At 38.0% G+C, this 26,660-nt stretch overlaps 1 protein-coding gene across 3 annotated transcripts in view; it reads left to right on the top strand.

Annotated features, from left to right (window-relative positions):
• The first annotated feature begins 17,920 nt into the window (after positions 1-17,920).
• The window catches only part of LOC6578216 (LIM domain transcription factor LMO4), a 58,648-nt gene continuing 49,908 nt past the window's right edge, over positions 17,921-26,660 (top strand). Inside the window, exons 1-2 of one of the 3 annotated variants that reach the window (XM_032728840.2) lie at positions 18,049-18,133; positions 18,193-18,270. The gene's annotated coding sequence lies outside the window, so the exon portion shown is untranslated. The other 2 variants (XM_002004096.4, XM_044011445.1) reach the window with 2 other exon arrangements.

Here is a 26,660-nt window from a genome sequence, read left to right as displayed (position 1 = left end):
TACCACATAAATGCCAAATAATCTAAATTATCCGATTCATATACCAATCATACACACATGTGATAATAATGCCACAATACTTCCGGCTCGTGCTGAAGTAGTCCGTCAAATTAACATAACTTCGAAAGAACAAAATGTTCTTATTCCAAACCAGGAAATTGAAGAAGGAATTTTTATTGGAAACACTATCTCCAATAAAAATAATACATTTGTCCGAATATTAAATACGACCAATTCAATTAGAGTAATAAACCTCAACAAGATAAAAGTAGAAACGCCAAGTGACTACGAGATAGTCGAAGAAATTAGCGAAGAGAGACAACTTAATGTCATGAAAAAACTAATTCAGAACTTTCCACCCCTGTTCAAACCAGTCTTAACAAACCTCTGCACAAAATATACAGATATATTTGGACTAGAAACTGAATCGATATCTACAAATAATTTTTATAAGCAAGAACTGAGATTAAAAGATACAGAACCAGTGTATATAAAAAATTATAGAATACCACACGCTCACAAAGAAGAAGTATTGCCTGTGTACTGTCAATAAACTCATTCTTGATAAAATAGTGGAGCCTTCAGTTTCCGAATACAACAGTCCGATATTACTGGTACCAAAAAAGGCTTACCAGGTTCAGATAAAAAACGATGGCGATTAGTAATAGACTATCGTCAAATTAATAAAAAGCTATTATCTGATAAATTCCCACTTCCAAGAATTGATGATATTCTTGACCAGCTAGGGAGAGCAAAATATTTTTCATGCCTAGACCACTAACCAGAGAACACATAGACTAGACATGTAGAGCAAACTTTTTCAACACCGAAAAAATGCGCTTCGTATTTGGTCGGCTCGGTCTTCTGAGGCTCAAGCAGTGAAAATAAGGCAAGACAAAATCAGTGTGCTGCGACTGCTGCCACGAAATGCACGCGTTACCAAATGAAGCACGGCTATGCGCTCTTTTTCCCTTACTCACTCTCTCGCTCTCTTTATGCTCTCTCTCTCTCTCTTTCTCTCTATGGTCTCTCAAATAGTAGCAGCGCACAGAAATTGAATATTGTTCGCGACGATCCCAGCTCTTTCCTCTTGAGTGAAGGGTATACCGAAATCATAAAAGCATTTGTCACGCTCATGCAAACAAAATGTAAGCGTTTCGATGGTTATTCGTGGGAAGGGTATGAAAGCGTTGATACGCATAAAGAATATGATTTCGCGACGGGCAAGTACACACACACTTGTAGTCCCTTGCTACATGTATGAGCATTTGTGACCTGCGTGCGTTACTCTTGCTGCTTTTAACAATTTTAAAGCCCAGCATTTGCATTTGGTCGGTCTTACGGACTGTCATAACCACTTTACACAGATGTACTATGGGTGCATCTGTTAGATGTCATAAAACTCATGCAATTAAAAAATACCTATAAAAATAATGGGAAGTGCACTTGTTACTTTAGTTAGTCAGCTACCTTTAAAATGGGTCTATTTGGCCCGTATATGTATGTATGTATGTACATACATATGCTTCTTATTAAAAAGGTAAATTTCACCTGTATATGTGCAGGTGCAAGGGATCGAAAATCGCATTCCAATTTGCCCATTGGGATTAATCAGGTACGACATTTAAAAAAAATATCATTCTGATAGGCAAACCCACGATCATTGAAATAAAATCATCTACTTAAATGTAAGCGCGCCTCTTCAAATAAAACCCAAAATCGTTTACACAATTTTAAGTTGTCGTAGGCAAACGCCAATGCTCATGTCGTATGCATACACACATAAACATACACAAACATACGCACATACATATAAAGGCACTCAGATGCTTCTACAATGATTACCCCATCATTTGTGTGCATCGCGGCCCCTGCGTACACACAATCAAACATGTATGTAAGTGTGAGCAGTTCACAAGATCGACCTAATGCAAATGCTGGGCTTTAAAATTGCTACAGGCAGCAAGAGCCTCGCACACAGGCATACAAATGCTCATAGTACATGTAGCAAGGGAGAGTGTGTGCGTGCACGCTCGTCGCGAAAGCATTTTCATTATAAGCACCAACGCTTTCATACCCTTCCCACAAATAATAACGAAAACGCAAATATTTTGTAGGAGCTTGGCAAACGGCTTGAAAAGTTCGGTATACTCTTCACACAGAAGGGAAGGCATGGGAACGCATCGACCACCCAAGATCACGAGCTATGGCGGATATATCTCCGCCCATTGGGGGCGTGGCAAATCGAATAAAACTGTATCTCCTAAAGTTGTAAACCTAGGATGCTGAAATTTGGCACGTCAGCATTAGGGGCGTGGCAAATCGGACCTGAAGATATAGTGATTTTTTATATTCTGCTATATTTTGGACACTATTGATGACAGAGACCTCAAATTTTGTATATATACTCGGGATAATCACCCAAGACCAAAGACAGATAAGGTGATGCCCGGAGTGGCTGACTTATTGTCACTCTTTGTTTGAGCAACAATAGAAGTAGTAACCAAATTTGGGACAGCCTCAATAGGAGAAACAGATTTGGGACAAGGTGAAGGAAGATCTAGTGAATTAGGAGCCGACGACAAAACAGAAGCGCAATGTGAGGGAGGAGCAAGCGAATTAGGTGACGGTACTATTACAGAAGGAGTTACCGACAACAAAGGAGTCTCCAATTGAGAGAGAGGACTTTCAAAGCCATACTGATTTCATATTTCTTCAGCAGCAGCCATGTCACTGGTCAACTGCATAGAAATCTTCTTCAGTTTTAAAAATTGAGCCCTCACAGCACTATACATTTTAGAAATGATTATCTGTTTTTCCAAGCAAATCGGACAAGACCAGCGTACGCCTCCACTACCAGCTTTAGTAGTACACATAATCTTGTCATATTCACGCCCAGTAAGACCTGCACACTTAGTATGCATCATGTTATCACACAGACAGCAACTTATAAATTGCGCTTGTGCAGAATCAGCCTGCCTGAAAGTGCAAGCTTTTTTTGCAGCAACTCATATTGACAATTGGGATAGATCACAATATTACTGAATGTAAACAGAAATGTAAAAACCAAGAGAGATTTAAATGTGTTGAGAGCGAGTCCAACAACAAACAGCCATTACAGAGCGCAACGAAAATATATGTTGAGAGAGCGAGTGAACAATAAAAACAGCCGTTACAGAGCGGATCAAAAGTCCACAGCGAGAGAGTATACTTGCACAGCAGGAAAATCAAAGATTCGAGAGAGGCAAATACAACAACAGTAGATAGTGAGAGCAATTATGCACACACTCACACTAACAAACTTAGAAAGAGTGAACTGGGGAGAGCGCTAACAAATAGAAACACTAAAGCAAAAATGCAAATAATGAAACTAGCCGTTACTGTAGTTTTGTCTGATGACGCTCTCTTATAAAGCTATAATTTTTTAGCAACTGGCTGGTCAAGCAAAGCAGTGCTGCGGGTGCTAAGGACGACGCAAATTATGTTAGAGTAGGGGAGGTTCGAAACCTCTTCGATGTTATTTTTATGCCCTGAACCCATTGAAAATGGGAAATCAGGGTATAATGGTTTTGTTGAAATGTATGTAACAGGCAGAAGGAGGCGTGGCAGACCCCACAAAGTATATATATTCTTGATCAGGGCGACGAGCTGAGTCGATTTGACCCTGTCCGTCTGTCTGTCCGTTCGTCCGTCCGTCCGTCCGTATGTATGAACGCGTCGATCTCAGAAAATATAAGAGCTAGAGACTTGAAATTTTCCTAGGTCCGTGTATAGCACGCGCATATCGAGTTTCGCTTTAAGACTCGATAACTTTCCTCGTTATTTTGTTATCGATTAAAAACATAATCGAAAACCAGTAATAAATGTACACGATTGAATGATAGTAGCACTGACCAGAGAACACATAGACTAGACATGTAGTACAAAGTTTTTCAACACCGAAAAATCTGTCTCCTAGGGCCTATCAATTTCGTATTTGCTCGGCTCTTCACTTTTTAGGTTCGGGCTACGAAAATATGCGAAAGTACAATCATTCCGCTTCATGCGCTCGACCGAGATGGTCAAATGTTGAATAAAAGATTCCTATATGCTCAATTTTTGTTCTTGCTCTCTCGCTCTCTCTGCTCTCTGCTCTCTCAATATGTATATGTATGTATGCATGTGAGCACAAGCAGCAGCTCACGAAAATTGAAATTTCTTCGCGTTAGACTGCCGTTTCTTCCCTTACGTGAAGTGTATTCCGAACGCTTCAAGCCATTTGCCATGCTTTTTCGTTATTATTTGTGGGAAGGGTATGAAAGCGTTGGTGCGCATAATGAAAATATTTTCGCGATTAGCATGCATACACACTCTCGCTTGCTACATGTACTATGAGCATTTGTATGCCTGTGTGCGAAGCTCTTGCCGCCTGTAGCAATTTTACAGTCCAGCATTTGCATTTGGTCGATCTTGTGAAGTCCTCACATACATATGTATGTATGTATGTATATACATTTGATTGTGTGTACGCATGGGACATGAACATTGGCGTGTGCCTACCTCAACTTGGAATTGGTTGAACGATTTAGGGGTTTAATTGAAGATGCGCGCTTGTATTTAAGTACCTTTTATTTTCTATTAACAATTTATAAAAACAATTGTTTTAAATAGGAATCTGTTTAATATTATTTCACTAATTTAATAAATATAAAAATAGAAAACATTAAATTTAATATAAAGAAATCAATAAAAACAAGGATAATTTAATAAAATTAACAAGATAATTCAATAAATTTATAATTCAATAACATTAACAAGATAAATTAATAATAAATTTAGAAATATAAATTTCTATGTGTGTTTGCACGCACAAGCCAGTTGCGTTCAAAAATTATGATTTCTTGGCGACGATGGGTTCGTCGTCATTTCCTCCATTGCCATACTGTTGAGAGTTTACAATGATAATGTCAGATTTTAAGAATATTGTTATTATTTGTACTGTGCATAATGAGTATGTTTTTACTTACATGCATACACATCCAATTACATATGTATGTACATATGTGCGAATCTCTAGTCATGCCTCCTGTGAAAAATTTAAGTACGTATGTATGTATATTATGTATGTGCATGCATACATATGTATGTATGTATGTATGTTCATAATACGTGAAAATTGGCGAATGCCTGCCAAGGGCTTTTAATTGTGCGAGCGATTTCGAATTAAATCTGAAAAGGGGAATGCTAACCGACCTTTTATTATCACTTCACTGTTTTCTACTGTTGAGAATTGTGCCAAAATTAATATAAAGTAAAATTCCCTATTGATGTATTATTTTTAATTTCCTTTTACTTATGCTGGTTTTACCAACAATTTTTTCAGTTTGCCATTTACAATTCTTCCTAATAAGAATTAAGACAAACTGATTAAGAATAGATTTTCTATGCTCAAAACATGGGTGGGTGGGAGAAAACCATTCATTATCTAAAGATTATTTTGCTGTAGCGTGCATGCAGTACAGAACAATTTTCTCTTTAATGCGAGCGATGTATGGTTTCTTTTCGAAAATTTTTCTAAATGATTCGAAATGCAGCTTTATCAAATTGTAAAAATGGTCAGAAGGGGCCTTCAATTTAAGATATCTATTTATATAATGAAAATTTTTATTGAGTATCAAATACTCAGAAGAACACTGCATTTCGTCTGATGATTTTAGAAGATTTGTACAAACTTCGCAATCAGTGTTTTGCAACAGTTTGTGTAGAAGATACCCAGCAAAATATCGCAATGCATTTTCATTAAAATCATTTTGAATATTGGCAATGGTTGTATCTAATGACAATTCTATTTCTAAATCATCATCTAAGGGTTCAATTTCTGTTGGAGTGTGACATGAATTACATTGTTCATGAAAAACAGATACTCATTATGCACAGTACAAATAATAACAATAATCTTTAAATCTGGCATTATCATTGTAAACTCTCAACAGTATGGCAATGGAGGAAATGACGACGAACCCATCGTCGCCAAGAAATCATAATTTTTGAACGCAACTGGCTTGTGCGTGCAAACACACATAGAAATTTATATTTCTAAATTTATTATTAATTTATCTTGTTAATGTTATTGAATTATAAATTTATTGAATTATCTTGTTAATTTTATTTAATTATCCTTGTTTTTATTGATTTCTTTATATTAAATTTAATGTTTTCTGTTTTTATATTTATTAAATTAGTGAAATAATATTAAACAGATTCCTATTTATAACAATTGTTTTTATAAATTGTTAATAGAAAATAAAAGGTACTTAAATACAAGCGCGCATCTTCAATTAAAACCCTAAATCGTTCAACCAATTCCAAGTTGAGGTAGGCACACGCCAATGTTCATGTCCCATGCGTACACACAATCAAATGTATATACATACATACATACATATGTATGTGAGGACTTCACAAGATCGACCAAATGCAAATGCTGGACTGTAAAATTGCTACAGGCGGCAAGAGCTTCGCACACAGGCATACAAATGCTCATAGTACATGTAGCAAGCGAGAGTGTGTATGCATGCTAATCGCGAAAACATTTTCATTATGCGCACCAACGCTTTCATACCCTTCCCATAAATAATAACGAAAACGCATGGCAAATGGCTTGAAGCGTTCGGAATACACTTCACGTAAGGGAAGAAACGGCAGTCTAACGCGAAGAAATTTCAATTTTCGTGAGCTGCTGCTTGTGCTCACATGCATACATACATATACATATTGAGAGAGCAGAGAGCAGAGAGAGCGAGAGAGCAAGAACAAAAATTGAGCATAGAGGAATCTTTTATTCAACATTTGACCATATCGGTCGAGCACATGAAGCGGAATGATTGTACTTTCGCATATTTTCGTAGCCCGAACCTAAAAAGTGAAGTGCCGAGCAAATACGAAATTGATAGGCCCTAGGAGACAGATTTTTCGGTGTTGAAAAACTTTGTACTACATGTCTAGTCTATGTGTTCTCTGGTCAGTGCTACTATCATTCAATCGTGTACATTTATTACTGGTTTTCGATTATGTTTTTAATCGATAACAAAATAACGGGGAAAGTTATCGAGTCTTAAAGCGAAACTCGATATGCGCGTGCTATACACGGACCTAGGAAAATTTCAAGTCTCTAGCTCTTATATTTTCTGAGATCGACGCGTTCATACATACGGACGGACGGACGGACGGACGGACAGACAGACGGACAGGGCCAAATCGACTCAGCTCGTCGCCCTGATCAAGAATATATATACTTTGTGGGGTCTGCCACGCCTCCTTCTGCCTGTTACATACATTTCAACAAAACCATTATACCCTGATTTCCCATTTTCAATGGGTTCAGGGCATAAAAATAACATCGAAGAGGTTTCGAACCTCCCCTACTCTAACATAATTTGCGTCGTCCTTAGCACCCGCAGCACTGCTTTGCTTGACCAGCCAGTTGCTAAAAAATAATAGCTTTATAAGAGAGCGTCATCAGACAAAACTACAGTAACGGCTAGTTTCATTATTTGCATTTTTGCTTTAGTGTTTCTATTTGTTAGCGCTCAACCCAGTTCACTCTTTCTAAGTTTGTTAGTGTGAGTGTGTGCATAATTGCTCTCACTATCTACTGTTGTTGTATTTGCCTCTCTCGAATCTTTGATTTTCCTGCTGTGCAAGTATACTCTCTCGCTGTGGACTTTTGATCCGCTCTGTAACGGCTGTTTTTATTGTTCACTCGCTCTCTCAACATATATTTTCGTTGCGCTCTGTAATGGCTGTTTGTTGTTGGACTCGCTCTCAACACATTTAAATCTCTCTTGGTTTTTACATTTCTGTTTACATTCAGTAATATTGTGATCTATCCCAATTGTCAATATGAGTTGCTGCAAAAAAGCTTGCACTTTCAGGCAGGCAGTTGATTCTGCACAAGCGCAATTTATAAGTTGCTGTCTGTGTGATAACATGATGCATACTAAGTGTGCAGGTCTTACTGGGCGTGAATATGACAAGATTATGTCTACTACTAAAGCTGGTAGTGGAGGCGTACGCTGGTCTTGTCCGATTTGCTTGGAAAAACAGATAATCATTTCTAAAATGTATAGTGCTGTGAGGGCTCAATTTTTATACTCATTCACGAAAGTGAATCAGTATATTGGTTTTGTGCAATGTCCGTCTTGCTGTCCGTCCGTCTGTCCGTCTGTCCGTCCGTCCGTCTGTCCGTATGAACGCAATCTATTTCGGCGCTATTGAAGCTATTGAAGCTAGAGACTTGAAATTTGGAGCACATACTCGTGTATATCTCCGATTTATAAAGTGTTAAAATTTTCCCGATCCGCCCACTAGGGGCGTGGCAAATCGGAAAATGCATTTTCCGATATACCAGAAATCATGTTAGTTAAAGAGCTAGAAAGCTGAAATTTGGCCAAATCGACTCAGCTCGTCGCCCTGATCAAGAATATATATACTTTGTGGGGTCTGCCACGCCTCCTTCTGCCTGTTACATACATTTCAACAAAACCATTATACCCTGATTTCCCATTTTCAATGGGTTCAGGGCATAAAAATAACATCGAAGAGGTTTCGAACCTCCCCTACTCTAACATAATTTGCGTCGTCCTTAGCACCCGCAGCACTGCTTTGCTTGACCAGCCAGTTGCTAAAAAATAATAGCTTTATAAGAGAGCGTCATCAGACAAAACTACAGTAACGGCTAGTTTCATTATTTGCATTTTTGCTTTAGTGTTTCTATTTGTTAGCGCTCTCCCCAGTTCACTCTTTCTAAGTTTGTTAGTGTGAGTGTGTGCATAATTGCTCTCACTATCTACTGTTGTTGTATTTGCCTCTCTCGAATCTTTGATTTTCCTGCTGTGCAAGTATACTCTCTCGCTGTGGACTTTTGATCCGCTCTGTAACGGCTGTTTTTATTGTTCACTCGCTCTCTCAACATATATTTTCGTTGCGCTCTGTAATGGCTGTTTGTTGTTGGACTCGCTCTCAACACATTTAAATCTCTCTTGGTTTTTACATTTCTGTTTACATTCAGTAATATTGTGATCTATCCCAATTGTCAATATGAGTTGCTGCAAAAAAGCTTGCACTTTCAGGCAGGCTGATTCTGCACAAGCGCAATTTATAAGTTGCTGTCTGTGTGATAACATGATGCATACTAAGTGTGCAGGTCTTACTGGGCGTGAATATGACAAGATTATGTGTACTACTAAAGCTGGTAGTGGAGGCGTACGCTGGTCTTGTCCGATTTGCTTGGAAAAACAGATAATCATTTCTAAAATGTATAGTGCTGTGAGGGCTCAATTTTTAAAACTGAAGAAGATTTCTATGCAGTTGACCAGTGACATGGCTGCTGCTGAAGAAATATGAAATCAGTATGGCTTTGAAAGTCCTCTCTCTCAATTGGAGACTCCTTTGTTGTCGGTAACTCCTTCTGTAATAGTACCGTCACCTAATTCGCTTGCTCCTCCCTCACATTGCGCTTCTGTTTTGTCGTCGGCTCCTAATTCACTAGATCTTCCTTCACCTTGTCCCAAATCTGTTTCTCCTATTGAGGCTGTCCCAAATTTGGTTACTACTTCTATTGTTGCTCAAACAAAGAGTGACAATAAGTCAGCCACTCCGGGCATATATACAAAATTTGAGGTCTCTGTCATCAATAGTGTCCAAAATATAGCAGAATATAAAAAATCACTATATCTTCAGGTCCGATTTGCCACGCCCCTAATGCTGACGTGCCAAATTTCAGCATCCTAGGTTTACAACTTTAGGAGATACAGTTTTATTCAATTTGCCACGCCCCCAATGGGCGGAGATATATCCGCCATAGCTCGTGATCTTGGGTGGTCGATGCGTTCCCATGCCTTCCCTTCTGTGTGAAGAGTATACCGAACTTTTCAAGCCGTTTGCCAAGCTCCTACAAAATATTTGCGTTTTCGTTATTATTTGTGGGAAGGGTATGAAAGCGTTGGTGCTTATAATGAAAATGCTTTCGCGACGAGCGTGCACGCACACACTCTCCCTTGCTACATGTACTATGAGCATTTGTATGCCTGTGTGCGAGGCTCTTGCTGCCTGTAGCAATTTTAAAGCCCAGCATTTGCATTAGGTCGATATTGTGAACTGCTCACACTTACATACATGTTTGATTGTGTGTACGCAGGGGCCGCGATGCTCACAAATGATGGGGTAATCATTGTAGAAGCATCTGAGTGCCTTTATATGTATGTGCGTATGTTTGTGTATGTTTATGTGTGTATGCATACGACATGAGCATTGGCGTGTGCCTACGACAACTTAAAATTGTGTAAACGATTTTGGGTTTTATTTGAAGAGGCGCGCTTACATTTAAGTAGATGATTTTATTTCAATGATCGTGGGTTTGCCTATCAGAATGATATTTTTTTTAAATGTCGTACCTGATTAATCCCAATGGGCAAATTGGAATGCGATTTTCGATCCCTTGCACCTGCACATATACAGTTGCCATGATTTGTTTTACGTGGCGTGTACCCTATTGGGGGTTTACTACCACGTGTATCTTATTTCCTACGAAAGTAGGAAATATACAGCGAGTTTGGATAGCGCCAGACCATACGCCCCCCCAAAGTTCCATCCGAAGACTTCCCCTTGGGGGTTCCAAACAAATGTACATGGTTAGGATGTACATTCCACCTTGGTAAGATGCGAAGCACCTAGCCAACTTCCACTGCTTAACGGAAACAGCACCGTGTTGGGATCCGTATATAAAATACATATGACAACTGGATCCCAACCGTCAGTACTCAGGGCCACACTGAATATTGACACCACAGCCAGAACGAACTCCCACAAGGGGGCCAACCTCAATTGGACTGGTCTTGGAATACCAAGCCCACCCGTGCTACCGAATTTACCCATACACAATGTGAATCGCACGAATGCGGTCCACACCAGTATGGTGAGGGAGTTGGTGACCCCCATCCTTTGCTTTCCTAACCTGCAGGCTGCTGGACATAGCCGATTGGGATGTTTAGTCGACTTCTACGATACAAGCTATCCCGAGCTATAGTAGAATTCTTCGCCCGCTACTATACAGGCCCATGCACCACATTTTTCTTCTTCTTTGCAGCAGTACATTTTCTTCTGGCTGCTCCTTCCTTCTCCTTGCATAGCAAGGTGAAGAGGAGCAGCCAATCTTCTTCTGACACCTCGTTCTCCTCCGGTTAAAATCTTTCTTGGCCGTTAACCCCGGCCCCGCTATTCACCATCTTTCGGCTGCTGCTTTTTCTTCTCCTCGAGATCACTCATTTGGTTAAAATCTTTCCTGGCCGTTAACCCCAGCCCATTTACACCATCTTTCGACAACTTTTCTTCTCCTCGAGATCAGCTACATAAGCAACTTTCACTCATTGGTTAAAATCTTTCCTGGCCGTTAACCCCAGCCCATTTACACCATCTTTCGACATCTTTTCTTCTCCTCGAGATCAGCTACATAAGCAACTTTCACTCTTTGGTTAGGATCTGACCAGCCGCTAACCCCAGCTTTCATTTGGCAACACTTTAGTCCTCCGAGTTCGGCTGATTGGCTCGACATCAACTTTCACTCATTTGGTTAGGATCTTTACAGCCGCTAACCCCAGCTTTCTGACACCTCAAGATCAGCTGTATGAACAACTTTCTCTCACTTCACAATGACAACCGATCCCAATTTTTACACCGGGGACCTCAGTAGTATGGTTAGTCGCCTTTTACGACAAGCTACCATATGGCTGAGGGATTATTCTGCACCTAAGACCCGATCACCCCACGGGGACCTGCACATATACAGGTGAAATTTACCTTTTTAATAAGAAGCATATGTATGTACATACATACATACATATACGGGCCAAATAGACCCATTTTAAAGGTAGCTGACTAACTAAAGTACCAAGTGCACACAGCACACTGATTTTGTCTTGCCTTATTTTCACTGCTTGAGCCTCAGAAGACCGAGCCGACCAAATACGAAGTTGTCCGGTCTCTTCAGCGCATTTTTTCGGTGTTGAAAAAGTTTGCTCTACATGTCTAGTCTATGTGTTCTCTGGTTAGTGGTCTAGGCATGAAAAATATTTTGCTCTCCCTAGCTGGTCAAGAATATCATCAATTCTTGGAAGTGGGAATTTATCAGATAATAGCTTTTTATTAATTTGACGATAGTCTATTACTAATCGCCATCGTTTTTTATCTGAACCTGGTAAGCCTTTTTTGGTACCAGTAATATCGGACTGTTGTATTCGGAAACTGAAGGCTCCACTATTTTATCAAGAATGAGTTTATTGACAGTAGACAGGCAATACTTCTTCTTTGTGAGCGTGTGGTATTCTATAATTTTTTATATACACTGGTTCTGTATCTTTAAATCTCAGTTCTTGCTTATAAAAATTATTTGTAGATATCGATTCAGTTTCTAGTCCAAATGTATCTGTATATTTTGTGCAGAGGTTTGTTAAGACTGGTTTGAACAGGGGTGGAAAGTTCTGAATTAGTTTTTTCATGACATTAAGTTGTCTCTCTTCGCTAATTTCTTCGACTATCTCGTAGTCACTTGGCGTTTCTACTTTTATCTTGTTGAGGTTTATTACTCTAATTGAATTGGTCGTATTTAATATTCGGACAAATGTATTATTTTTATTGGAGATAGTGTTTCCAATAAAAATTCCTTCTTCAATTTCCTGGTTTGGAATAAGAACATTTTGTTCTTTCGAAGTTATGTTAATTTGACGGACTACTTCAGCACGAGCCGGAAGTATTGTGGCATTATTATCACATGTGTGTATGATTGGTATATGAATCGGATAATTTAGATTATTTGGCATTTATGTGGTATTACATGTTTGCCTGTAGATAATTTTACGAATGCTAAACCTTTTGAAAAAACTGAACCTTCACCAATGCCTGATATTTGTGTTGAAATGTTGTTATTTACATTATCAAAGATATCTATATTTTCTTTTAAAATTGATATATCTGCACCTGTGTCTATTAGTAGTGTATAAACTTTTCCTGTATTTTCGTTGTTAATTTTTATAAAGATGCTAAAACTGAGATTAAGTGTATATATTTTTTTGTTTAATTGCTCTGAGTATCTGAAGGATTCTGTCCGTTTCCCGAATTGCTTTGGGTAACTCTGACATGGTTATTGCCATAATTATTATTATTATTATGGTAGTTTTGGTTGTTGCCTCGGTTGGAATTATATCTTCCTCGATTGTAACCTCGGCCTCTACCATTATTTCTGTAATTGTTATTGTTATTGTTGGAGTTGTAGTTACCGCGGCTATTGTTTTTACCTCTTTGGTATCGGTAACCACCTCCTCTATTATTGCTTTGCTGGAATAATACTGTGCTGGAGCTTCCAGTCATTTCAGTGTTGCAATGCATGTATTTACCCATCACATCGTTGAAAGTAACGAAGTTTCCTGCTTCTAGAATTATTCTCAGTTTCTCATGCTCGCAGTTCTTAGTCATTGCAGTAATAGATTCTTTCGTTGAGAATTTTTCTGGCTTGTCGGGGTCTAGACCATTGTCAATATAAGCTGCTTCTAACTGCTTCCGCAAGTTATCAATTTCAGCAGTATACTGGGATGCTGTTTTGCCTTTTTGTTTTATGTTTAACAATTTGGCTTTTAAAACTTCGGTCGATTCCCCTTTTACATTATCTTTTAATTTTTGAATAACTCCGGATATATTGGTTTCATTTTGTACTTTGTACAAGATTGTTCCGGTTATTTTTGCTTTAATAACCTCAACCGCTATATCCTCTTGATCGCCTTTAGTTCTTTTAACAAGCCTCAAAGCTGTTAAGAACCTATTCAATGATAACTTCTTACCATCGAATTCAGGGACTGAAGAGGAAACCTGCTTCACGTATTTCCTATCTAATGCGACCTGATTTGCCATGTTCGTTTGTGGTATATAATATACCCTGAACCCATTGAAAATGGGAAATCAGGGTATAACGGTTTTGTTAAAAGTATGTAACAGGCAGAAGGAGGCGTGGCAGACCCCACAAAGTATATATATTCTTGATCAGGGCGACGAGCTGAGTCGATTTGGCCCTGTCCGTCTGTCTGTCCGTCTGTCCGTCCGTCCGTATGTATGAACGCGTCGATCTCAGAAGATATAAGAGCTAGAGACTTTTTCCTAGGTCCAAGTATATCACGCGCATATCAAGTTTTTCTTTATATATAATATACCCTGAACCATTGAAAATGGGTAATCAGGGTATAATGGTTTTGTTAAAAGTATGTAACAGGCAGAAGGAGGCGTGGCAGACCCCATAAAGTATATATATTCTTGATCAGGCCACGAGCTGAGTTGATTTGGCCCTGTCCGTCCGTCTGTCCGTATGTATGAACGCGTCGATTTCAGAGGATATAAGAGCTAGAGACTTCAATTTTTTTTTAAATGTCCGTAATTACAGCGCGCATATCAAGTTTATCATTAAAAATCGATAACTCATCCCGATCTTTTTTTATCGATAAAAACCCTTATCGAAAACCAGTTATAAAATTATATCTCCTACACCTTTATTGCTACTCTCCAAATTTTTTATGTATGCAATTTATGCAATTTCGGTTTTTGTTAAAATTTACCCCCCACCCTTAAATTCACCCCCTCACCCACATGTTTGTAAAAAGCGTATTTCAAGTACTAGAGACTTGCGCTTTGGCAATACATATCCATGGTTTGATCATAATCTTAAAGTTTCATGAAGATCGTATGTCCACAAAAGTTATTAAACAATGAAGTTCTCATAGTGTTTATGCGTGGGTGCTTGTGTGTGTATGTGTGTGTGTGTGTATGCGTTTGTGTGTGTATGTTTGTGTGTGTATGCGTGTGTGTGTATGTATACCTGTGTGTGCGTGCGTGCGTGTGTGTGTGTGTGTGTGTATGCGTGCGTGTTTCTTGTGTAAGCTGAAAGACGCGAAAAATTATTGAAATAGCTATTGCTCCAAGGGTTCAGGGGATCTCGTAGTCGAGCAGTCTCGACTATAGCTTTCTTACTTGTTTTTCTGTATAATTGATTCGTCCTCTTTGTTGGGTCGTCTAAATTTTTCGATTCCGTCCCGAGCAACTAGACATTATCGTCCGCTTCATTTACCTGTGTGCACTAGGGATTATTCTTTGCACAGTGCGTTACATGTTCCTTGTGTCAATTTTAATAAATATTATCACGTTTTTTCCTTAGAGCTCTCTCTTTCTAAAACAAAAAGTTTACTTCTAGCTTATCTCAGGGAAACCACTCGCAATGCCCAGGCATAAGCATTGGTATACATTTTCGTTGCCAATGTTGTGTAGTGATTCCTCAATTCTATCCAGTGTTGCCGACGCCTCTACACAAAAAAAGTACGGTTGAGCCCAGAAAAAAAGACAAAAAACCGACAGAATTTTTTAAAAAGGACAAAAAAACCGGACAAACAATTTAAAAAAAAAAACAAAAGAGGTTCAATAAATTTTTAAATATTTTCATTTAAATTATATAAAACCACTAACCAGAGAACACATAGACTAGACATGTAGAACAAACTTTTTCAACACCGAAAAAATGCGCTGCAGAGACCGGACAACTTCGTATTTGGTCGGCTCGGTCGCTTGAGGCTCAAGCAGTGAAAATAAGGCAAGTCAAAATCAGTGCGCTGCGACTGCTGCCACGAAATGCACACATTCTCAAATCAAGCACGGTTATGCGCTCATTTTCCCTTCCTCACTCTCTCCCTCTCTTTATGCTCTCTCTCTCTCTCTATGGTCTCTCAAATAGCAGCAGCGCACAGAAACTGAATATTGTTCGCGACGATCCCAGCTCTTTCCTCTTGAGTGAAGGGTATACCGAAATCATAAAAGCATTTGTCACGCTCATGCCAACAAAATGTAAGCGTTTCGATGGTTATTCGTGGGAAAGGTATGAAAGCGTTAATACGCATAAAGAATATGATTTCGCGACGAGCATGCACACACACACTTACAGTATGCTGCATGTACTATGAACATTTGTATGCCTGTGTGCGAAGCTCTTTCTGCCTATAGCAATTTTAAATCCCAGCATTTGCATTTGGTCGATCTTGGGAAGTGCTCACTTACATATGTATGTATGTATGTATGTATATACATTTGATTGTGTGTACGCATGGGAGGCGATGCTTACAATTATGGGATATTACTTGTAGAAGCACTTGTATGCCTGTGTGCCTTTACATGTGCGTGTGTGTATGTGTTTGTATGTATGCATGGAGATGAACATTGGCGTGTGCCTCCCTCAACTTAGAATATTGTGAACGATTTTGGGTTTTATTTGAAGAGGCGCGCATGCTCGTCGCGAAAACATTTTCATTATGCGCACCAACGCTTTCATACCCTTCCCACAAATAATAACGAAAACGCATGGCAAACGGTTTGAAAAGTTCGGTATACTCTTCACACAGAAGGCATGGGCTCTCGCTGCGAAGAAATTTCAATTTTTGTGAGCTGCTGCTTGTGCTCACATGCATACATACATATACATATTTGAGAGAGCAGAAAGCATCGTGAGAGAGAGAGCAAGGGAAACATTCAGCGCAGAAGGATCTTTTGTTCAACAGTCGACCATCTCGGTCGAGCGCATGAAGCGAAATGATTGTGCTTTCGTATATTTTCGTAGCCCGAACCCAAAAAGAGAGGAGCCGAGCAAATACGAAGTGTCTGGGAGATAACTCCTCCTCCTCCTCCTCCGGTCTATGTGTTCTCTGGTTAGTGGTGAAGCCAAAAAATCAATTTTCAAGCGATGCCATGAACATATTCTTATTTTAAAAATTGTAAGTTTCACTTGTATACATATGTATGAATGTATGTACATATATGCTTTGGAATATTTCGGGTTGCAGACTATAAAAACTTCAAATGGGACATGAAATACACATGTCATATTAAGTCATAAAGGCCTATTTGACAGTCACTCTACAATGCAAACCATACATAATTTGCAAACTATTAAATCGAGAGACAATTATCTTCCCATTCCATACATACATACACATATGCATGTATGTATGTATGTGCCTACTGCACAAGGTCGATCGGCGGTAAATTTTGGGCAATTTGCTCAGGCAAATTTCGCGACGAGCATGCACACACACATTTACAGTATGAGCTTTAGTATGCGTGCGTCGCGAAACTCAATTCTTTTTCAATATGTTCATCAATCATCCGTGGTAGTCCCGTAGTGTGTACTGTAAATGTGTGTGTGCATGCTCGTCACGAAAACATTTTCATGAGTATCAACGCTTTCCTACCCTTCCCACGAATAACCATACAAACGCTTACATTTTGTTTGCATGAGCCTGACAAACGCATTTATGATTTAGGTATACCCTTCACTCAAAGGAAAGAGTTTCGATCGTCGCGAACAAATTTCAATTTTTGTACGCTGCTGAATTCGGTGATTTGAAAGACCATAGAGAGAGTAGGACAAATAGCGCATAGCTGTGCTTCATATAAGAATAAGACCATTTCGTTTGAGCGCTTGCAGCGCACTGACTTTGTCGTGCAATATTTTCACTGCTCGAACCTCCAGCGACCGAGCCGAGCAAATACGAAGTATAGTCGTCGACCAACTTAACATTGCTGTACAAAAATTTGTTCTACATGTCTAGTCTATGTGTTCTATGCTCAGTATAATAATTCACTTTCGCGAATGAGAATAAAAATGAAATGCTGCTCATTTACAAAATTAATAATTTAATAATACATAAACATACACATAAAAAATCATTCCTCATGTTCACTGTTATATGTACGCAAAATATTGTAAAAACGGGATAATTATCACTGCTAAAATATTTTGCACTGATTATAATAACACCTACAATACATAAAAAGTTATCGATTGCCAGTAAGTTCCATCTCTGTAATTTTGTATTTAGCATTTGGAGCGATATTTATTATCAAAACATCTCGTTTCAAGTTAAATCTGAAGTGATTACTGGAATGTCGATTTAAATATTGAGTCTTAAAATGTGAGTTTCTCTATTAGGAAATTTCCGGTTATTAGTCGTGTATTAGTGAATTATCCTCCTAAATGTATACATATCCATATTGATGAACGTTATGCATTTTAATTGTATGTAGCTAAAAATGATTATGTACATAATGTGAATTATAATATCCAATGCATTTTAGTCAATATCCACATGAAGTAATTTGATCCTTATCAAGGTTGTGGTTATTTGAACAGATATATCATCAACAAGTAAATATGTATGTATGACATACTCTTATTGCCGAACAAAAAGAACTGTCGTTTATTGCAGAATCAAATATGGCTACATATTCATAAACATTTTCAAATCGTGAATGCATATACATACATACATATGCATGAACTTATAAACATAAGTACTTTTCGCTCGATTGTATTTATGCATACTACTTATTTTTGTTTTATGTACGCAATGAATATATTTACATATGTACATGTCATTGTTTACATAGCTCTAGGTTTCACTTGTGACTATCGAAAGGTAATTATTGCAGTTGAATTGAAGTTCATATTTATACTCATTCACGAAAGTGAATCTGTATATTGGTTTTGTGCAATGTCCGTTTTGCTGTCCGTCCGTCTGTCCGTATGAACGCAATTTATTTCGGCGCTATTGAAGCTAGAGACTTGAAATTTGGAACACATATTCGTATATATCTCCTTTTCATAAAGTGTTAAAATTTTCCCGATCTGCCCACTAGGGGCGTGGCAAATCAGAAAATGCATTTTCCGATATACCAGAAATCATGTTAGTTAAAGAGCTAGAAAGCTGAAATTTGGTATGTAGGTCCGCGTCGACCACCCAAGATCACCAGCTATGGCGGATATATCTCCGCTCATTGGGGGCTTGGCAAATCAGATAAAACTGTATCTCCTAAAGTTGTAAACCTAGAATGCTGAAATTTTGCATGTCAGCTAATGTTATGATTCTATTAATTCTAAATTATAAGTCTACGCCCATTAGGGGCGTGGCAAATCGGACCTGAAGATATAGTGATTTTTCGAATTCTGCTATATTTTGCACACTATTGATGCCAGAGATCTCAAATTTTGTATATTTACTCGGGCTGATCACCCAAGACCAAAAAGTTTTGTCGGATATATGTCCGCCCACAGGGGGGTGGCAAGCCGCAAATGTTTATATATCCTAGAAGCTAGAAGCTATCAAATTAGGATAGTTGAGTTACTGGTAGCCTTCTCTATCGATTCCCCCAAAAAATAATTTTTACGCCTCTTTAGGGGCGTGGCATATCGAAAAATACCCTGTAATTTTCACTTTCTTTGAGAGTAAGCATTCAAACTTTGCAGTTAGAGTACTGTTATCTCGTTAGCTGACCAAAAATGAGGTGTCTATGCCCAGTTGGGGCGTGGCAATTTGGAAAAACCTGTATATTCTACAGTATTAGAGCGAAACTTAACTACTAAATTTTTGATGGGATGTGAATGAGTATTCCGCAGTCGGTAACGCCCGACTGCAACGTTCTTACTTGTTTTTATTAGTTAAGTACAAGGGAAACAGCAAATAATCCATGTACCAATAAATATATTATATAAATATATTTATTTAAAAAATTTAATGCCTCTAGCAGAATGCGCATTGTTTTTATCCACTGAGTAGGTAAGTTTTAAAATACTATAATGCAGGCTATTGAGGAAGTTAGATACATATATGCTTAATAACTTTCAGGAAATAAATGTAACAGGTGACAGGAGGCATTGCATCCACAAATTAATATACATACATATGTTTGTATGTACATACATATATGTATGTAACTAAAAGTCCGTATGTGTGAATGTCTCAATCACAGAACGTATTATATTCGATTCAGAGGTTTATTAGAGACTAAAAAATACAAATGAATATATGCTGCAGCGCAGGCAGCCGAAAATGAACTTAAAGCATACACGAATGAATCTCCGTTACAATTAACAGAACTTAACATGAGAATAATGTTAGACAAAGAAATAGACATCCAGCGGTGCTTACATACATAATTTTAACATATTATAACTAAATAAAGATGATCTTCCAAATTCTCTTTTTAAAGTCAGTTACAATATAATAGTATATAATATTCAATAGAATAGGTAACAGAGAGTTTTATTAGTTAGAATTTATTAAACAAAATATTTGCCAGACGACGTAGGCGCGGATCTACGAAAACAATTTTTTATACCCTGTACCCATTGAAAATAGAAAATCAGGATTTTGTTAAAAGTATGTAACAGGTAGAAGGAGGAGTGGCAGACGAACTGAATCGATTTAGCCATGTCCGTATGTATGGACGCGTCGATCTCACTTCATTCACTTCCTGAATAAGTATAAAATCAACAAAAAGAAAGATCACTCATAAATAACAGTGATCATATTGCTCATCTAATTTGCTCTTGTTCTTAGAAGTAACGGTACTTTACCGTTTGCTTACATTTGTTTTACATTTCTTGCGATTTGATTGAACATTTTTTCTTGTTAAGCATTTAAGCGATTAAGCTTTGAGATAGTGCAGCTCATCTACTAAAACCACGAAATGGGCAAATCCGTTCCAGAATTAATGGAGATGTTTTCTGTAACTAGGAGAACAGTTTTTAATGTCATAAACCAGGCCGAGAAAGAAAACAGGCTGCTTTTAAAGACAAGAGGAGAGCCGAAAAAAATATATGTAACTAGACGAGTAGAACGGCTTATTCTAAGAAAAGTGAATGCTACATATTTTATACATATGCTACATATTATATATATTTCGGTAAGAGGTCTAGAGTTGAAAGAAGAATGTGACATAGATGTCTCTCAAAACCTCTTTGTCAAACCGTACGAAATTATTATCATTCTTATTCTTGTAAATATAATTCGAACTGAAATTAACTCACCCATAACTTATTACACCCTGAACCCATTTAAAATGGGAAATCGGGGTATAATAGTTAAAATGTTAATGTTAAAAGTATGTATGCAGAAGGAGGCTTGGGAGACCCCATAAAGTATACATATTCTTGATCAGGGTGACGAGCTAAGTCGACTTAGCCCTGTCCGTATGCTTGAACGCGTCGATTTCAGAAGATAAAAAAGCTAGAGACTTGATTTCAAGTTTGCCTTTAAAATTCGATAAATCATCCCGTTATATTTTTAGACTCATTCACGAAAGTGAAATGAGTGTATTGGTTTTGTGCAATGTCCGTCTTGCTGTCCGTCCGTCTGTCCGTATGAACGCAATCTATTTCGGCGCTATTGAAGCTAGAGACTTGAAATTTGGAACACATACTCGTGTATATCTCCGATTTATAAAGTGTTAAAATTTTCCCGATCCGCCCACTAGGGGCGTGGCAAATCAGAAAATGCATTTTCCGATATACAAGAAATCATGTTTGTTGAAGAGCTAGAAAGCTGAAATTTGGTATGTAGGTCCGCGCCGACCACAAGCTATGGCGGATATATCTCCGCCCATTAGGGGCGTGGCAAATCGGATAAAACTGTATCCCCTAAAGTTATAAACCTAGAATACTGAAATTTTGCATGTAAGCTGATGTTTTAATTCTATGAAGATAGATGAAAAATATATATATATCTACGCCCACTAGGGGCGTGGCAAATCGGACCTGAAGATATAGTGATTCTGCTATATTTTAGGCACTATTGATGCTAGAGACCTGAAATTTTGTATATATACGCGGGTTGACCACCCACGTCCAACGAGCTATGGTAGATATATGTCCGCCTATAGGGGGCGTGGCAAACCGCAAAAGTTTATATATCCTACAGTTTAAGAGCTAGAAGCTTCAAATTTGGATAGTTAAGTTACTGGTGGCCTCCTCTATCGATGCCCCAAAAATAATTTTTATGCCTTTTTAAAGGCGTGGCATATCGAAAAATACCCTGTAATTTTCACATTTTTTGAGCGTAAGAATTCAAATTTTGCATTTAGGTAACCGGTTGCTCGTTCTAAGAACTGGCTAAAATTGAGGAGTCTACGGCCAATCGGCATTTACAGTGCCCGAATTGCGACATTTATATGCGTCAGCCATCTATTTATGTATATGTACACATAAGTAGGCTTAATAGGCATTGATAGCACGGAAGGAAACATTTTTATAAAATTAATAAAATATAAAAAAGCTAAAATAACAAAAATTTGCAATTTACAAAAAAGTGTTTTCAGCGGGATTTGAACTCGCACCCAACCCAAACAGCATGTTTTTCAAAATAACTAAAATAAAGATCGTCGGCGCTTCAGCCTACAGCACCACCGCGTCGTTTCAATTAATAGTAGTTAAAACGAAATGACATTATTGCTATGACGCAACATAGTAAAGAAAAGCCAGAGTGGTGGTTGGAAATTAAAAAAAAAAAAACAATGCAAAGACAAATCAATCGCAGCGAGATTCTTAGAATATGCTAGAGTACGCATTTATGTGTACATACATACACACATACAAATGAGCGCGTGTATAAGGCTGGAATGCTTGATGCTATGCGTGCAGGCTTACATATATAATTATATATACATATGTATGTATTTGCGTATATGTATTTGAGGGCTATTTAAGAAGAAACAAATTTAAACTTATAAAATTATTCGACTACGAAAAAGAAAAGTATTAAGTGCCATTAAGTCAAGCTCGCACCTTCCCAATAAAATATCTATTTTATAAAAAACGAAATATGTATGAAAAAAAAATTATAACATAGTAGAGGTTCGAACCTCCCCTACTCTAACATTACTCGCGTCGCCCTTAGCACCCGCGCCACTGCTTTGCTCTAGCAATCAGTTGCTAAAATAGCTTAATAAGAGAGCGTCATCAGACAAAACTACAGTAACGGCTAGAAAGTCCAGAAATCAATCGAAATTCTAAAAATGTGAGAAAAGGCGCGCTTCTGTCTGTACGCATAGAATAGACGATGAGTGTGTGCACAAGCATAGGAAAATCGCGCTAATCTGCTGTTAGCTTGAAGCCGGTATCCAATGTATGGATATAAATATATAATAAAAATCAAAATTGTATAAATTATATATGTATGTAATTTGAATGCAATAGCTATCGATGATTTTCCAATTTTAATGGCATCATGCCGTGTTTTTTGCTGCGCATTGCACTATATACTCTGGTTGACAGCGTTTGGGCTGTGAATGAGTCTTCTGCAATCGGTATCGCCCGACTGCAACGTTCTTACTTGTTATCGAATAAAAACATTCAAGTTCAAGTCAGATGCCAGTATAGCTAATTGTGAATGGTTGTTAATTTTTATATCCTGAACCCATTTTCAATGGGAAATCAGGGTATAATGGTTTTGTTAAAAGTATGTAACAGGCAGAAGGAGGCGTGGCAGACCCCACAAAGTATATATATTCTTGATCAGGGCGACGAGCTGAGTCGTCCGTCCGTCCGTATGTATGAACGCGTCGATCTCAGAAGATATAAGAGCTAGAGACTTGAAATTTTTTCCTAGGTCCGTGTATATCACGCGCATATCAAGTTTTTCTGTATTTATCGATAACTACTCCCGATATTTTATTATCGATCAAAACCTTATCGAAAGCTAGTTATTTAATTATATCTCCTACACCTTTAGAGCTAGAGCTTGCAAATTTTATATGTAGACTTATATGTATTTTATATAATTTCGATTTTTGTAGTAATTTACTCCCCGCCCCTATATCCACCCCCTCACCCTCACCTTTGTAAAAGGCGTATTTCAAGTACTAGAGACGTGTGCTTTGGAATGTACACACATTTTCACCATACAATTACATTAAGATTGTACGTCTAGAAATTAAATTATTCAACAAATAAATACTTATAATGTTGCCCACACTACAGCGCAGCCCAAGCGCAGTTAGCTGAGCGCGTTTTAATACGTGCGTGTGTATGTATGTGTGTCGAAAAGAAGTGCAGACTGATTAGAATATCAGATTAGAGGGTTCAGGGTATCTCCTAGTCGAGCAGTCTCGACTAGAGTCTTCTTACTTGTTATATCCTGAACCCATTGAAAATGGGAAATCAGGGTATAATGGTTTTGTTAAATGTATGTAACAGGCAGAAGGAGGTGTGGCAGACCCCATAAAGTATATATATTCTTGATCAGGGCGACGAGCTGAGTCGATTTAGCCCTGTCCGTCTGTCCGTATGTTTGAACGCGTCGATCTCAGAAGATATAAGAGCTAGAGACTTGAATTTTTTTTCCTAGGTCCGTGTATAGCACGCGCATATCGAGTTTTGCTTTAAATATCGATAAATTACCCCGGTTTTTTGTTATCGATTGAAAACTTTATCGAAAACCAGTATTAAATGTATATCTCCTATATCTTTAAAGTTAGAGTCTCCAATTTTTTTATGTATACTCATATGCATTTTATACAATTTCGGTTTTTGTCAAAATTTACCCCCCACCCCTAATTCACCCCCTCACCCTCACATTTGTAAAAGGCGTATTTCAAATACTAGAGATTTGTGCTTTGGCAAATACATACATATCCATGTTATAATCATAATCTGAAAGTTTCATGAAGAAACTACATCCACAAGAAAAGTTATTGAGCAATTAAGTTCCCTTAGTAAGCCACCACTGCAGCCAATGCGTGTTTATGCGTGCGTGCGTATCTCTGTGTGTGTGCGTATGTGTATTATGTGTGTGTATATGCCTGTTTGTGTATGCGCGTGTGTGTGTGTGTGCGTGTGTGTGTGCGTGTGTGTGTCTTGTGTAAGCAGAAAGACGCGAAAAATGATTGAAACAGCTATTGCTCGAAGGGTTCAGGGGATCTCGTAGTCGGGCACTCTCGACTAGAGCTTTCTTACTTGTTTAAATTTGTCAAATATTCAATACAATATTAAATATTATTAAATTCCAGTAAGTCAATCGACGTTAATAAATAATAAAATGTTTGGCCAATTAACAAACGCACGTGCAGCAGCTACAACATATTCGTATAAGTGTGCTCACATACATTCAAACTTCTAGATCATTCTTAGGATCACATCAGCTGTTAGTTTGGTTTAGTTCTGCAGCAGTGAATCTATTTAAGTTTTGCCAGCGCAGCATCCAAAAGTGAGGTGGCGTAGTGAGTAGCGGCGTCGCGCTCGATCTAGAGGTCGCGGGTTCCAAACCCGAGCGGCGCAACAGTTAATTTCTATTTGAGTTTTGCCAGCGCAGTTTTCAAAATTAAAGTGACATAGGGAGTAGCGGCTTGGCGCTCGATCGAGAAGTCCCGAGCGCGCAACTGGTGGTAATTTTTTTAATTGTTTCAAAATATTGTTGTATACATATTTTATTAAATGTGTTTTGTATTTCATTTATATTTTTAAATACATCGAAATTGAAATTTTAGCCATACTAAATGAGCATTTTTATTAGTTTGGCTCTGTGTAGGATCTAGTCGAGCACTCTCGACTAGAGTTTTCTTAATTGTTAAAGTTTAAAGTTTTCTTTTTATTTACCGCAGCATTAAACTTGAAAGTTGCACAAATTTTCCCGCGCTTTTTTTTTTTTGCATACAGAGTAATTCTAGGTCCGGTGACCTTCAATCCTACGTTAAATAGTAGGGACAGTTCAGAAAAATTAAAAAAAAAAATACTTTTTATACCCTGAACCAATTGAAAATGGGAAATCAGGCTATAATGGTTTTGTGAAAAAGTATATATATTCTTGATCAGCACGACGAGCTGGTCCGTCCGTCCGTATGAGTGCGTCGATCTCAGAAGTTATAAGAGCTAGAGAGCTGAAATGCATACTCGTGTATACCATACGCAGTACGAGCTTACTTTATTTTTTCGATAACTTATCCGATAACTTTTTTAGTCTAATTTGAACACTTTCAGACCTGGAGTCTTCAAATTTGCGTTGTATATAAAGTTAATAGATAGAAAGATTTTGGAATTTACAGATTTTGGATACCACGCCCTCTTCGCCCCCAATTTGTAAAAAACGCATTTCAAGTACTAGAGACTTATGCTTTGGAATGTACACACATTATGCTCTGAAAGTTTAATTAAGATTGTGTGTCTACAAAAGAAAATATTCAACAAATAAATTCTCATAATATTGCCCACACTGCAGTGCAGCCCAAGCGCAGTCGCTGCTTACTGCGCAGCTAGCAGAGCGTAGGCTTATGCGTGCGTGTGGATGCATGCGTATGTATGTGTGCATAAAAGAAGTGCAGAATGATTAGAATATCAGCTTAGAGGGTTCAGGGTATCTCCTAGTCGAGCAGTCTCGACTGGAGCCTTCTTACTTGTTACTTTAGCTAAGGTGTTTATTATTGGAAAATTAAAAAAAGTTTAAAAATCAACACACAAAAATTGCATTTATGCCAAAAATTCGGGTTTTTTTTTCTTGTAGTGCAATACCAATCGAGCCTTATATTTACAATTTCACTTTATGGGTGGCAAAACATTCTTTATTTCGTTACTTTTTTCCGAGATACGAGCAAAGTAAGGCATCGCATTAGCCGTTGCATCATCTGGCATTGCAGCTACTTAATAAGATGGAGGCAGAACAGCTCATTCGGCATTCAAGCTGCCACTGAACATTCAAAATAATCCATATGCAGTTTGTAACATTAAAAAAAAAAATCATCCATGACCATTGTGCTGAAACAATGTAAAATTATTGTCT

The sequence above is a fragment of the Drosophila mojavensis genome, unplaced genomic scaffold (genome assembly GCF_018153725.1).
Source record: "Drosophila mojavensis isolate 15081-1352.22 unplaced genomic scaffold, ASM1815372v1 contig_108, whole genome shotgun sequence".
NCBI lineage: Eukaryota > Metazoa > Arthropoda > Insecta > Diptera > Drosophilidae > Drosophila > Drosophila mojavensis.
The sequence above is the reverse complement of the archived record's forward strand: the minus strand, read 5'-3'. Positions and strand labels throughout refer to the sequence as shown.